The sequence below is a fragment of the Martes martes genome, assembly GCF_963455335.1.
Source record: "Martes martes genome assembly, chromosome: 12".
Lineage (NCBI taxonomy): Eukaryota > Metazoa > Chordata > Mammalia > Carnivora > Mustelidae > Martes > Martes martes.
This window is the reverse complement of record NC_137900.1, coordinates 47,017,194-47,030,987: the sequence shown is the minus strand read 5'-3', so window position 1 is coordinate 47,030,987 and position 13,794 is coordinate 47,017,194. Positions and strand designations below refer to the sequence as shown.

General features: G+C 43.1%; 1 protein-coding gene across 5 annotated transcripts in view; it reads left to right on the top strand.

Annotated features, from left to right (window-relative positions):
• The window catches only part of PLIN2 (perilipin 2), a 58,421-nt gene that overhangs the window by 26,075 nt on the left and 18,552 nt on the right, over positions 1 to 13,794 (top strand). For 2 of the 5 annotated variants that reach the window (XM_080819736.1, XM_080819738.1), the window contains exon 1: positions 13,239 to 13,494. The exons of 2 other annotated variants lie outside the window; for them this stretch is intronic. The gene's annotated coding sequence lies outside the window, so the exon portion shown is untranslated. Of the gene's footprint in view, positions 1 to 13,238; positions 13,499 to 13,794 lie in introns of those variants that run through there. One more of the 5 variants, XM_080819737.1, reaches the window with a different exon arrangement.

Sequence of the window (13,794 nt, the reverse complement as noted above, 5' to 3'; positions counted from 1 at the left end):
ACTTTTTCAGAACATTTGAGAGAATATGCCTTGGTTCATGAGTTAGACTTGCCGTTTTGAGACTTTCTAACTGGCCATCTCCAAGCAGCTATGGGGCCTCCTGACTCAGGTACTCGTGTAACGTTCTCAGGTGGATTTTCTAGAACAGGTGAACTCTACCCACTTACTAGCTTTCTGTAATCGAGTTGCTGGGTACAGTTTAGCAATCATCAGTGACTCCTGCAGCTAAGTATTTAATTTTTGAGCATTAAGTACAACCTTAAAAAAATATTCACTAAAAAGCCTTCTTATTCTGTCACAAGTAATATGGTTCATTTAGTTAATTAATTAATTAATTTCCTGTAATATAGTTCATTTTAGAGAATGGAGATAAACAATATGCAAAAATGAACTATAATCCTCCCACCAAATGATAACTATAATTAACATTTTGGTAGATTTCCTTGTAAAATTCCCATACTTTAATAACCGTTCAGTAGATATTTTATAGTTACATGAGAAAGTTATCCTTCCTCCTTTTATTTCAACTTAGGGATGGCTATGATGTTTCTTTCTACGTTTCGTTTCTTTTTTTTTTTTCTTTTTTTTTTTTTCTGCAGACTTGCTATATTATTTGTATTTTTCAAAGACGGTTGACCATAGGGTACCTGTGTGGCTTAGTTGGTTAAGCCTCTACCTTCGGCTCAGGCCATGATCGTGGGGTCCTGGGATGGAGCCCCGTGTTGGGGTCTCTGTTCAGCAGGCAGTCTGCCTCTCCCTCTGCACCTCCCCCCCATTCATGTTTGCTCCCCAAAATAAATAAATAAATAAATAAATAAAATCTAAAAAAAAATACAGTTGACCATGAATTATTTTTATTCATCCTAATGACAACATTGGGGGTTTTAAACATCTGAATCCTTATATTCTGGGTAGTCACTGAGAGCTATGATATTTATTTATGAAAGTATGAAGATCATTCTTTTAGCTACAGGTTGAGAAGCAGATGAAAAATCGGTTTGCTTTGGTTAGTTAAACATATGTTCTGTCCAACTGGCATTCTTTTTTACTTATAAATTTTTTTAGGAAGGTGATGTTTAAAAAAGAGCTTTATGTTGATCCCCAGACAAAAGTCTTTGGACCACGGTTAGCATTGCTTTAGTTTGAACAGAAAAGAGGCTATGGGGGGGTGCCTGTGTGGCTCAGTTGGTTAAACATCTCTCCCTCTTTTGTCTTCCATCTTCCCTCGCTCATGCTCTCTCTCAAATAAATAACTAAAATATTTTTTAAAAAAAGAAACAGAAAGAAAGAAAAGAGGCTATAATATTTCTATCCTCTAAATTTCAACCTGGGTTGTTTCTGTATTCCCTCCTTGAATTTTTGTTAAGTCTTTGTCTCTCTCTCTCTCTCTTTTTTTTTAAGACTTTATTTATTTATTCATGAGAGACACACAGAGAGAGAAAGGCAAGGGAGAAGCAGGCTCCCCGCTTGAGCAGGGAGCCCAATGTGGGACTTGATCCCAGGACCCTGGCACCATGACCTGAGCCAAAGGCAGATGCTTAACCAACTGCACCAGTCAGGCACCCTGTAAGTCTTTTGTTTTCCAAGAGATTTATTCAACTAAAGAATCATGTTACTCATGATGAAGTTCTAGAACCTAGGTGAGGTTCGGTGGGCTGAGGTCCGGAGCCGATGACCAAGAAAGAATTCTTGAGACATCTTTGGTGCAAAATGGTGGTTTATTAAAGCACGGGGACAGGACCCGTGGGCAGGAAGAGCTGCTGCTGCCCCGGGGATGTGAGGAGTGGCTGGTTATATACACAGGAGTTGGGTAGGTGAGGACAAAGGGGGTGTTCAGAAGGGCTATCAGGGTAAAGAAGACTGTCAGGATATTGAAGTCCTTGTTACTATCCAGCCAAGGCCGCTTTCCCTCTAATGAGGCACTGACATAAAGACAATTGGGAGTCTCCTGGTGGAATGTCGCATTCCTGCTATCAAGCGTCCTTGTTAGTGAGATTTAGGTTTAGAAGAAATTTAACTTTATTTACTTTTCCTTCTACCTCAGCCTCCTTCAGTTTTGTTTATGGAGGGGAGGGTGACATTAGGGCTTGAGGAACTGAGTTATGCGCCTCTGGAAATTGGGCTATTGATAAGGTAACTTCTTTGTTGTAAATCTCAAGGACATTTGTAAACCAAGGGAGACTCCTGCCTTGCAGGATTGTGATCTCTGCAAGTTAACTATTTGTTTTTCTTTTAGGGCAGTCGGGGTGCCTGAGGAATGTCACACATACTACCTAGGGGAGTGGGTGGAGAGGGGGTGCAAGGTGCCAGCTTTTGCTTTGTCCTCAGCCAGCCTCCTGCTCCCTCATCACTCAGAATGGAGTTATGTGGGTAACTGGGTAACAGAATGGAGGTACGTGGACACACAGATGTAGAAAATTTAATGTTCACCATACATTTACCAAAAAAGCAAGCTACCAAATAATACTGATAATATAAACCTACTTTTATGAAAGTATAAGATTAGATAAATACATTTACATAGAACACATATAGATATGCTGTAATCCAAAAAATTACCAGTTGTTATCTCTAGGTGATAGAGTTATGGGTGATTATTATTATTTCATTGAATTTTATATTTAAAGTTTTTTCAATAGGCATATATTACATTTTTCACATATTATTTTTTTCTCACATATTATTTTTATAGTCAAAATTTTATGGTAAGATCCTAGTAGTAGATTGATCAAAAATAAAATGATACTTCAAAAAAGGAAATTGCATTTATTTCCAATATATTCTCTTTCCCAATAACTCTCCTCCTTATCTAACACTTTTGTCAAAGTAAGTGCTATGTGGTTTCCTCAACTCTGAAATGGTTTTGAGGAGTAGAAAATTTGTAAAAAGAGCAGAGTGGGAAGAGGAATAAGACACCAGCATGTATGATATGCATGACATTCAATTTAATTCCGCTGTATATTACCTAGGTACGTATGTATATAGTTCTTTGTCTGCATTTTCAAGATTATATTTTTCAACCTGTAAAACCAGCCCAAAGCCCCTTAATGTGGGAGAGGAGGGAACAGTGTTTCTGGGTCCATATTCCATAACCATCCTGTTATAACTAATCAGAATCTAAGAAATGAGTGCAAATGGTAAAGGGGGGTATGGTGGTAGTTGGCTGATCTATATCTCAGTTTCAGAAAAATGGTCTTCCCTTTCTCCTGGGATGGTAGATCAGAATGGTTTTAGTTTGCTAAAGCCAAACATGAAAATTTCGGCAGCCTTGGAAAAACAATGTAGCTATCATAGATGTCATTTTCAACAGCGTAACTTTGTGTCACATACCTTTTTTATTTTTATTTTTATTTTTTTTCATTTCAGTGTTCTAACATTCGAAGATCATCAAAGACAGGTTTATGTTGGTTTGTTTGTTTTTGATCAGTTAAAATGACATCGGAATTACTCAGCCCCAGTCTGGTCTTAAATTTTAGGTCAACTCTGAATTCTTGATGAATTTCATAGTGTTTGTATCAGCATGTTTCTGCATATCTAGTGAACTTGGGAGATCATGATATACCCCCTTGGTCTTTACAAAGCTTTTTGGATTTTTCTGTAATAAAATATTAAGTTGAATGTAGAACTTTAGTTAATTGGCTCAGATCAAAGGAATGACTCATCCTTGGATGACTGAACTTCACCTTGAGAGTTTTATTCTACCGCCAGAGGGTGGGATAATTCTGGAAGTGGCCCTGGCAGTGGTTGGTAAAGTCATGTTGCCCCTAACTTTCTCAGTTCTTTGTTGAGTCATCAAGGACTGTTCATATTGGCCCTGTCAGAAGCCAGGCTAGGAAAATAATCTTTGCCCGATCACATTCCAGAGCTAGGATGCGGAATGACAGTGGATATAATAGCTAAGTCGCTCCTGAAACTTTGGGCTCAGTCATCGTTCCAAAATAAACATACTTAAACAAAAAACAAAAACAAATCACTCCTCTCCTGCCCCTACTTCCTACCTTCCTAATAGGAAGACTCAGAAATGGAAGGATCAGGCATCTTCACAAAAATGAAAGCAGGCCACAAGGACAGGTTTTCCAAGGACAGACCACAAGGACAGCTGTGCCTGGCCACAGATTTTTGCCGCTGAGGCAGCCATCTGAGGAGTAAGGAGGTGCTTGGCCTGAAGGTCTGTGCCCCAGGCCATTTTCATGCACACAGAAGCATGAGAGACCCACCGAGTTAGAGAGATAATCATTAGGGCTTCTTCCTGATCTAGAATTCATGGCTGTCATCTGGACTTTGTGGCTGCAAATTAAAATGACCTGATTACAATTCTTAACTCCTGAGGAAGAGCAAAAAAGATATAAACGTGGTAAGCACAGATCTGATGTCCTTGGGGAACTGATCAGGCCTGGAGACTTGACACACAGGTCTTATATGGGAGAAGGGGTGTGTGTGTGTGTGTGTGTGTGTGTGTGTGTGTGTGTGTGTGTTCGGGGCAGACTTTCTTAACTTCATATAGCCTTCTTCACCATCTACCAAGAGCAGTTCCTTTCTGGTCCTCTAAGGAAATGGTCCTCACCTTTTTTTCCCCTCTTACTTACTACCTCATTCCCTCTTGATCGTTATATGAACATTCATTCAACAAACATTTGCTGGGGACTTTTAGACTTTCCTCCTACCGAGATAGCATGACAGAGCTGAAAGAACTTTGGCTCTGATGGTTGCAGACATGATCTGAGACCCAACTCCAGCACTTATAAACCGGTTATGCCTGAACTGGTGACCTTGAGCCAGAGCACAGAATAGGAAAAGCAGGTCCTTCCTCCTCCTATGAGAGTGTGTTTTGTAAATTGTTTAAAAAAGAAAAAGACTGGGGGTCTGGGTGGCTCAGATGGTTAAGCCTCTGCCTTCGGCTCAGGTTGTGATCCCAGGGAGTTGGGATTAAGTCCCACATCAGGCTCTCTGCGCCTTGGGGAGCCTGCTTCTCCCTCTGCCTCTGCCTCTCTCTCTCATGAATAAATAAATAAAATCTTAAAAAAAAAAAAAAGAAAAAAGAAAAAGATTTTTATTAACCTGTAAATGCCCCCAGAAAAGAGGACCTACTGAACTTGTCTTTAGCATTTTGGTTGGAATTCATCTACAAAGCACATTTGACTTTTTCACTGAGAGCACAGGCTTGTTAGGATTGGAGTGTGTTGGGGAGGATGCTGTAGCAGAGAGACTTAAAGCAGACAAAGAACATTAAACCACCTTGGGAAAGTAGGCTCTTAGCCCTCAGAAAATACTTCACCCACTTCAATTTTCCCATGGTCAAGTCCCGATTGTTGTGGACCTGGCTACACAATGGATTGTGACCTTCAGGCAGAGCTGCTTAGGTTACTTTGGACAAAGTCACTAATTTTGCAAACTCCTATGCTCTAGTAACCTCCAAATCCCAAGTTCTTGGGTTATTAGGCCTTGAGGTTGGGAATTGGTTATCTTTCTAACATTGGTGCTGGTAAGTAAGCTTGAGTTAGAGTTTAAATTAATAAACACAGTTGATTCTTGAACAACACAGGGGCTGGGGTGCTGACTTCCCATGCAGTTAAAAATCTGCATATAGGGGCACCTGGGTGGCTCAGTTGGTTAAATGTCTGCCTTTCCTCAGGTCATGATCCTGGGGTCCTGGGATCATGTCCTGCATGGGGTTCTCTGCTCAGCGGGGAGCCTGCTTCCCCCTCTCCTCTCTCTGCCTGCCTCTCTGCCTACTTGTGATCTCTCTCTCTGTCAAATAAATAAAGTCTTTAAAAAATAATTAAAAAAATAAAATAAAAATAAAAAAATAAAAAAAATCTGCTTCCCCCAAGTTTTGGTTCCCCCAAAACTTAACTATTAATAGCACACTGTTGATGAGAAGCCTTACTAAGAATATAAACAGTCAATTAACACGTATTTTGTGTTATATGTACTCTATACTGTATTTGTACAATAAAGTAAGCTAGACAAAAGAACATATTAAGGAAGTCGTAAGGAAGAGAAAATATATTTATAATACTGTATTTCACTTATTGAACAAGATCTGCATATAAGCGGACTCCTGCAGCTCAACTCCTTGTTGTTCACAGGTCAACTGTATGTATTATAAAGGGCAATTCTTTATGCCAAAATGATTCAGCGCAACAGATCTCCTGTCGAGTTATATTTTTGTACACATTGTGGGAAGGCCATGGAGCCAGGCATCTCAGGTTCCGGTGTCAACTCTGCCAGCTGTGGTGCCCTAGGCAACTCACTCAGCGGCTTTGTCCCTTATAAGTCTGGCTGGAATGCAGTATTTCTCAAAGGATTACCTGCATCAGAATGACCTGGGCTATTTTTCAAATGTTTCTGGACTTTTTTTTTCTTTTTAAGATTTTATTTATTTATTTGAGGGCAAGAGCGAGAGAGAGCGAGAGTGAGAGTGACAGCAAGAGATACTCGCACAAGCAGAGGAGGGGGTATGGGTAAGGGGCAGAGGGAAAGGGTGAGGCAGACTCCCAGCTGAGCATGGAGCCTGATGCTGGGCTCAGTCCCACTGGGACTGAGCCAACCAAGTGCTCCTCTTTTTTTTTTTTTTTTAAAGATTATTTATTTATTATTTATGTTACTTGAGAGTGAGAGAGAGGGAAAGAGGGAGAGAGAGAAAGCCCAAGCTGAGAGAAGGGCGGGAGGAGAGGGAGAGAATCTCAAGCTGACTCTGCCCTGAACACAGAGCTCACTGTGGGGCTCGATCCCATGACCTTGAGATCATGACCTGAGCCAAAATCGAGTCAGACACTCAACCGACTGAGCCACTCAGGCACCACCTGGACTATTTCTTAAATATGGTGAAAAAGAATCTCTGGGGATGAGATCCCAGAATCTGTATTTTTTTTTTTTTTAAGATTTTATTTATTTATTTGACAGAGAGAGAGAGAGACAGCCAGAGAGGGAATACAAGCAGGGGGAGTGGGAGAGGGAGAAGCAGGCTTCTGGCTGAATGGGGATCCAGATGCGAGGTACCAGGACTCTGGGATCATGACCTGAGTCTAAGGCAGTTGTTTAACGGCTGAGCCACCCAGGCACCCTCCAGAATCTGTATTTTTTTAAAAAAAGTGCCCCAGGCCATTGTCATATGCACAGGGACTCACTGGATGGGATCATTGATAGGATCTCTTTCTGCTCTAAAATTCTATTCATTCTCATCACCTGAATTATACCTGACTCTACTTTCTGTGAACAAAATGGAATTAATAGGAGAATGGCAATGACACTAGCTAAGAAACTACTATTTGCCTGGTGCTATGTTTGGGGCCTTATACTCATTGTCTTATTCTTTTGCACAATAATCATTTGAGGTAGGTGTTATTGTTATCAGCAAAGTATACATAGATTCCAAGTTGGAACTCTGTACAAACTTCCAGCTCTAAGATGAATAAGTTCTGGGACATAATATACAGCATGGTGACAAGAGTTAACAGTACTGCTTTGTGTATTTCAAAGCTGTCAAGAGAGTAGATTTTAAGAGTTCTCATTATACACACACACATTGTCAGTATGTGATGTGATAACTAACCTCATTGTGGTAATCCTTTTTCCAGATATATGTACATATAATAATTACATTGTACACCTTAAACTTACACAATGTTACATGTCTACTGTATCTCAATAAAACTGGAGGGGAAAAGTCAGGGCTCTGATTTCAAAGTCAGTGGGGGTTTTTTTGGCTTTTATTATTCCCCCCCCCCACACTCTTATGCTGTAGTAAGAAACTACAAAAGAACTTATTATAATTGATAAGCTCTAGTGCAGCAGCTTCTCTTCATACAATTGATTATTATTTTAGGAGCTGTTTCTTCATCCTAGTTGAGTCACTGAGCCTCTCCTATTGTGAACGTTAATTACCTGATGTGATGATGATACTCTGAAAACAGTAAGCGTCATCACACTCTTTGCCTTATTTCTCTTGGCTATTTAAAATGTATTCTTGGGCACCTGGGTGGCTCAGTCAGTCAAGTGTCTGCCTTCTGCTCTGGTCATGATGCCAGCGTCCTGGGATAGAGTCCCATGTCGGGGTCCCTGTTCAGTGGAGAGAGCTCTCCCTCTGCCTCTCAGCTGCTTGTGCGCCGCTCTCTCTCTCTCTCTCACTCTCCCTCTCTCTCAAATAAAATCTTTATAGAAAATTAAAAAAATAAAATGTATTCTTATATTCTATGCATTTTATGAGGCAATCCAAGTCCTTTGTGTGTGATAGAGAATAAATTGGATATTAAATAATCAAAAGTAAGCTATATTTATGAATTCATTTAATAATTGCATTCACTTTGGGGTGCCTGGGTGGCTCAGTCGTTTAAGCAACCAACTTTCAGTTTCAGCTCAGATTGTGATCTTGGGGTCATGGGATCAAGCCCCACATGGAACTCCACACTCAGTCTGCTTGAGATTCTCTCTCTCCTCTGCCTCTGCCCCTTCTGCGCCTGCGTTCACTCTTTCCCCCCCGCTCTCTAAAATAAATAAATAAATAAATAAATCTTTTAAAAAAATTCCATTCACTAAAAGAGAAAAAAAATTACATGAAGTTGTGATAGCCCAGGATAATTTCAGTTTATCAAATCTCAAACCTATAACAAACTATAAGATGGAGGGAAAAAAAATAAATCAGACAAGACATGGATTTGAAATTTGATGAGCTCTATCTTTTGTATACTTCTCCTTGAGTTATCCGTTTCAGATAGAGAAGGGAAGGGGCCTGACAGGCTAAAATATATGAAGTTCTTTGAGAAGGAGGAGGAGGTTGGTTTGTTTGGAAACTAAGTCAAGTTAAAGGCCATGTGAAAGAGGAGTTGCCTTTTCCTCTCCAAGGTATTTGGAAGGGAATAAAAGAAGAATGGCAGAGGATCAAGCTTGGGCATGATTAGGAAAGTAGATTAATTGGGTCATCCAAGAAATTCTTCCTGCTGGTGACCAGTTTGCATGGAGTTTGAACTGGTCAAAACAGAAATCATCTGGCCTCCTGACTCATTAGCTGTGACCCATTATTTTTGTCTCTGGTTCATGAGAAAAGCAGTTTTTATCTAATTTCCAGCTCAGATGAAAAGAAACAAACATAGTATTATTTCTGCTGTTATTGAATGGGGTATGTCTTAGGATACAAGAATAGGAAAAGGCACCTGACTGGTTTGGGATAATGTTTATAGAAAGAACATTGTAACACCATAAACAATGTATTGTTATTTTTTTGGATTAAGACAATACAGCTGGAAGGAGCCCTGGATACCAACTCCTTCATACAGGCATTGAGGCCTATGAAGGTCAATTCTATTCACTGCCTAAGAACACATACCATAGATTCGGGAGCCAGACCTACTTGGTTTGAGGCTTAGTTCTGCCATTTATGAGTTTGTGTCCTTGGGCCTGAGGAGGGCCTCACAGAAAAGAGCTGTGTAGCCCAGAGTGAGTCGAGTTTGCTAGATGGGTAGGCATTCCAGACAGAGAGACTGAGGGTATGTCCAAAGAGGGAGGGCTGGGGGAGGGGGGAGAGAGGGCTGCATGTTGGAGCATGTGCAGGTGAATGTAGCTGGAGCTCACAGTGCTAACCCCAGACTAAAGAGAAATCAGCCAGGGAGAGAACCTGTTGCCCCTCCTCTAGAAGAGGAAACTTCATTGGCAGTTACTTTTTTCTTGCTATTTCACTATTACTTTGTATCAGTTATATACTCAAAGAGGCTAAGTTGCTATAAACTCTAGAATAGGTTTCTTTGTCAAGGGGGTCTCCCATACTTTGTAGTTCAGGAAGACTAGGGCAGGGCTTGGGATGCTGCTGGTCCTTAGGAGCCCCTTCTAATTCCCCTGTGAGCTGAGCTCTCTTCAGCCCAATGCCCAGCACGGCTCTCGGACAAAACAGCTCTGGGTGTGGTTATTAAACATTAAATAATAGCTACCATATCTAGGTACCTGGTGTTGATTCATTTAATCCCTGCAAAAGGGGGCGCCTGGGTGGCTCAGTGGGTTAAAGCCTCTGCCTTTGGCTCAGGTCATGATCCCAGGGGCCTGGGATCGAGCCCCGCATCAGTATCTCTGCTTAGTGGGGAGCCTGCTTCCCTTCCTCTCTCTCTGCCTGCCTCTGCCTGCTTGTGATCTCTGTCTGTCAAATAAATAAATAAAATCTTAAAAAAAAAAATCCTTGCAAAAATTTATGAAGGAAGCACAACTATACTTTTTTCTTTTCTCAATTAAAAAATTAAAAAAAAAGATTTTTATTTATTTATTTACTTGACAGAGTGATAGAGCACAAGTAGGCAGCAGAGTGGCAGGCAGAGGGGGAGGGAGAAGCAGGCTCTCCACAGAGCGGGGAGCTGGCTGAGGGGCTCAGTCCCAGGACTCTGGGATCATGACCTGAGCCAAAGGCAGATGCTGAACCAACTGAGCCACTCAGGCACCTCTTCTCTCAACTTTTTAAAACTCATCTAGAGAAGTAGAACATACATGCAAAAAATATTTAGGTTTAATATATTTTATATATATTAATACATAAATTCATATAAGTTTAATACACTTTCACGAAAAGAGCACAGACATGTCACTAGTGCCCAGCACAAGAAAAAATTGGCAGTGGGGCGTCTGCGTGGCTCAGCTGGTTAAGTGACTCTTGCTTTCAGCTCAGGTCATGATCTCACAGTCATGAGATCAAGCCGGGCATCCGGCTCCTGCTGAGTGCAGAGCTTGCCTGGGATTCTCGCTTTCCCTCCCCCTCTGTCTCTGCCCGCCCCGCCCCCCGCCCCCCCCCCACCCCCGCAGTGTGTGGTGTGTGCTCTTTCTCACGCTTCCTCTTAAAAAAAAAAAAAAAAAGAAAGAAAAAATTAGCATCACTCAAAGGACCTTTCATGACCGCACCCAGTCACTAGTCCTCCTTAGCCCCCAAAGGAACTGTTCTCCTTACTTCTTTTTTTTTTTTAAAGATTTTATTTATTTATTTGACAGTCAGAAATCACAAGTAGGCAGAGAAGCAGGCAGAGAGAGAGAGAAGAGGAAGCAGGCTCCCTGCTGAGCAGAGAGCTCGATCCCAAGACCCCGGGAAAATGACCTGAGCGGAAGGCAGAGGCTTTAACCCGCTGAGCCATCCAGGTGCCCCTGTTCTCCTTACTTCTAACAGCAGAGTTTAGTTTGCTTGTTTTGTACAGTGTTACTTGTCTGTGGTTTACCTTACACTGAAGATGATCACAGGTCTGATCATTTTCTTTCATTGCTACATTATTTCCTCTACCTTGTCTCTTGAAACATTTTAAGCCCCAGAAAAGTTGAAAACCGAGTATAGTGAACACCCATTATAGAGCGCGGAGGACTATTAGTATTCCTGCTTTCTGGGTGAGGGAGCTAAGGCAAAGAGAAATGAGGTAACCAGCCGAGGTCATGCCTGTAGGATGTAGTCTTGCATCATTTGCTGTTTACTCAGCTCTAAGACTGTGAGCAAATCCCCTAATGTGTCTGAGGCTGTTCCTTCATTAATAAGATGGGGTTCCAGACTGTTCCGAGGCTGAAATGTGAGGAACATGTGAAACTGTATGTGAAGAGTACAGGGGCTCAAAAGGCGTATTAAAAACACAGGCTCCTGGGACGCCTGGGTGGCTCAGCTGGTTAAGCCGCTGCCTTCGGCTCAGGTCATGATCCCAGCGTCCTGGGATCGAGTCCCGCGTCGGGCTCCTTGCTCCGCGGGGAGCCTGCTTCTCCCTCTGCCACTCTGTCTGCCTGTGCTCGCTCTCTCGCTCTCTCTCTCTCTCTGACAAATAAATAAATAAAATCTTTAAAAAAAAAAAAACACAGGCTCCTGAGTCTCACTCTCGAGAGATCCCCGCTAAGCAGGTCTGGGGAAGGAGGCAGAAAGTTGAACAAGCACCCTAGGGGACTCCAATTGAGGCTCAAATCCCCTCCCACAGTACGAAAAAAACACTACTATGAAACAATGATTCCCAAACTTCAGGGGCTATCAGAATCACCGCGAAGACTTGGACATTATTCTTGCCGCTGCCTCCACATTCACTGAATCCGGAAGACAAAGGAGGGTTGTAGGTGCTGTGTAGGCTTGGCCTCCTTAAGGAGGACGCATGACTAGAAAGTAGGTGAAAGGGGGGGGGGGGAAGTAGGTGAAAGGGGGGAGGGGAAAGTAGGTGAAAGGGGATGGGGAAGTAGGTGAAAGGGCAAGAGTGTTAGGTTACAAAATGAGAGGTCAAATTGGAGGGAAGTTAAAAAAAAAAAAAAAGATCCCAAGGAGTAATTACTCAAAAGTCAATACATTCTTACTATTTTACATCAGACCAGGGGTTAGATTCACAACTGGCACACCAAACATCTGCTTACAGCTGAAACAAAGCTGGAACACAAAAAAGAAAAAAAGAGAGAGAGAGAGAGACAGAGATAAAGAATTTGATTGCTTGAAGCATTGAAAATGTCAATCACATAGCGGGGGGGAAAACCTAAAAACCAATTCAGTTACTTTTTGGATTTTCTAACATTTATCTTATGGTTTGGTATTGTGTTTTATTTTGAATGATACGGTGCGAGAGAGAGGGAGAAATACCGTATTTTCCAGCTGAGGGAATTTCTATGTATGAATTTGGTCTTGTGTAAGGGATACATTTTTACTGGGTCAGTTTGGAGCTTTAAATACGATCCCCTGCCACCTGCCAACTGTCCCTTGTTTACGTTCCCCCTGAAAGAAGGCGAGACGGCCAAGGCCGGCAGCAGCCCCTGAAATCCCCTGCCGCAGGTCGGGGTGCGGGAGGGGAAGTCCACGGAACTCCTACCCTGCCTGGGCTCTTGTCACAACTTGTTTGCTCAGATCATCTGGTGCAAGTCCCTGCATTTTAAAGGCAAAAAGCCTGGAACTCAAATGTTGGCGACTTAACTTCCTAACTCTCTTTTAGAAGGCATAACCTACAATTTAAAAAAAAGAAATCTTGCATAATCAGCACAGACCTCTATCATCCTGGAGTGGTTCGGACTTGCGTGTCGCTCAGAGAAAAAGGGGGCCCACTGACGGCATTCCAAGGCCCTTTTTGGAAACTGCGACTCAGCTTTAAATGAGAAATATATTTGAAAGACTGACTTGAAAAACACAAGAGCCATAAAACAGTCTCCACGGGTCCGTCATCGGGTTAAATTTCACCAAACTTCAGCAGTGATTTACTTGCTAAGATTAAGTCCAGGAGCCAGGGTTTCCGTTTTTTAAAGAGCGTCCTATTTTGAGGACTGACGGGAATCAACAGGTTACTGCCCATTGGGGCGCGCGACTCCGCCGCCACCGGCCTCCCCGCCCCTCTCCCCGCTCCTCCCCCCCGCAGGGCGCCCACTCCGGGCGGGGCCTGGGGCAGTTCCGCGTCCTGGGCCGCGGATCACGTGCGGCGGAGGCGCGGGGGGCGGGCCGGGCGGGTATAATACAGGCCGGTCGCCGGCGTCCCCCACTTCGCACGCCGCGCGGGACTCGCCGGGCCGTGAGCTCTCCGCCGCCGTGGGTCGGTAGGTGCGCGCACCCCGTTCTCTGCGCCGCGCAGTGGCGCGGGGACCCCGCGGGGCTGCAGACTGGAACACGGGGCGGTGGTCCCGGAGCCTGCCAGCCTCGCAGCCTCGGGGCGGTTTCCGGGTCGGGGCCGGGAAGGGGGCGGTCTCCTGGGCCTGCGCTTTCTCTCTTGGCTTTTGTCCTTCGAGTCTCTTCGCCCGCAGCTGCCGTGCGGGTGTAGTTTCTGGGCTTGGTTGCGGGGTAACAGTTTCCATTTGTCCCGCAAGTCCGTTACCGAAAAGGAAATGCGGTAGCAAATC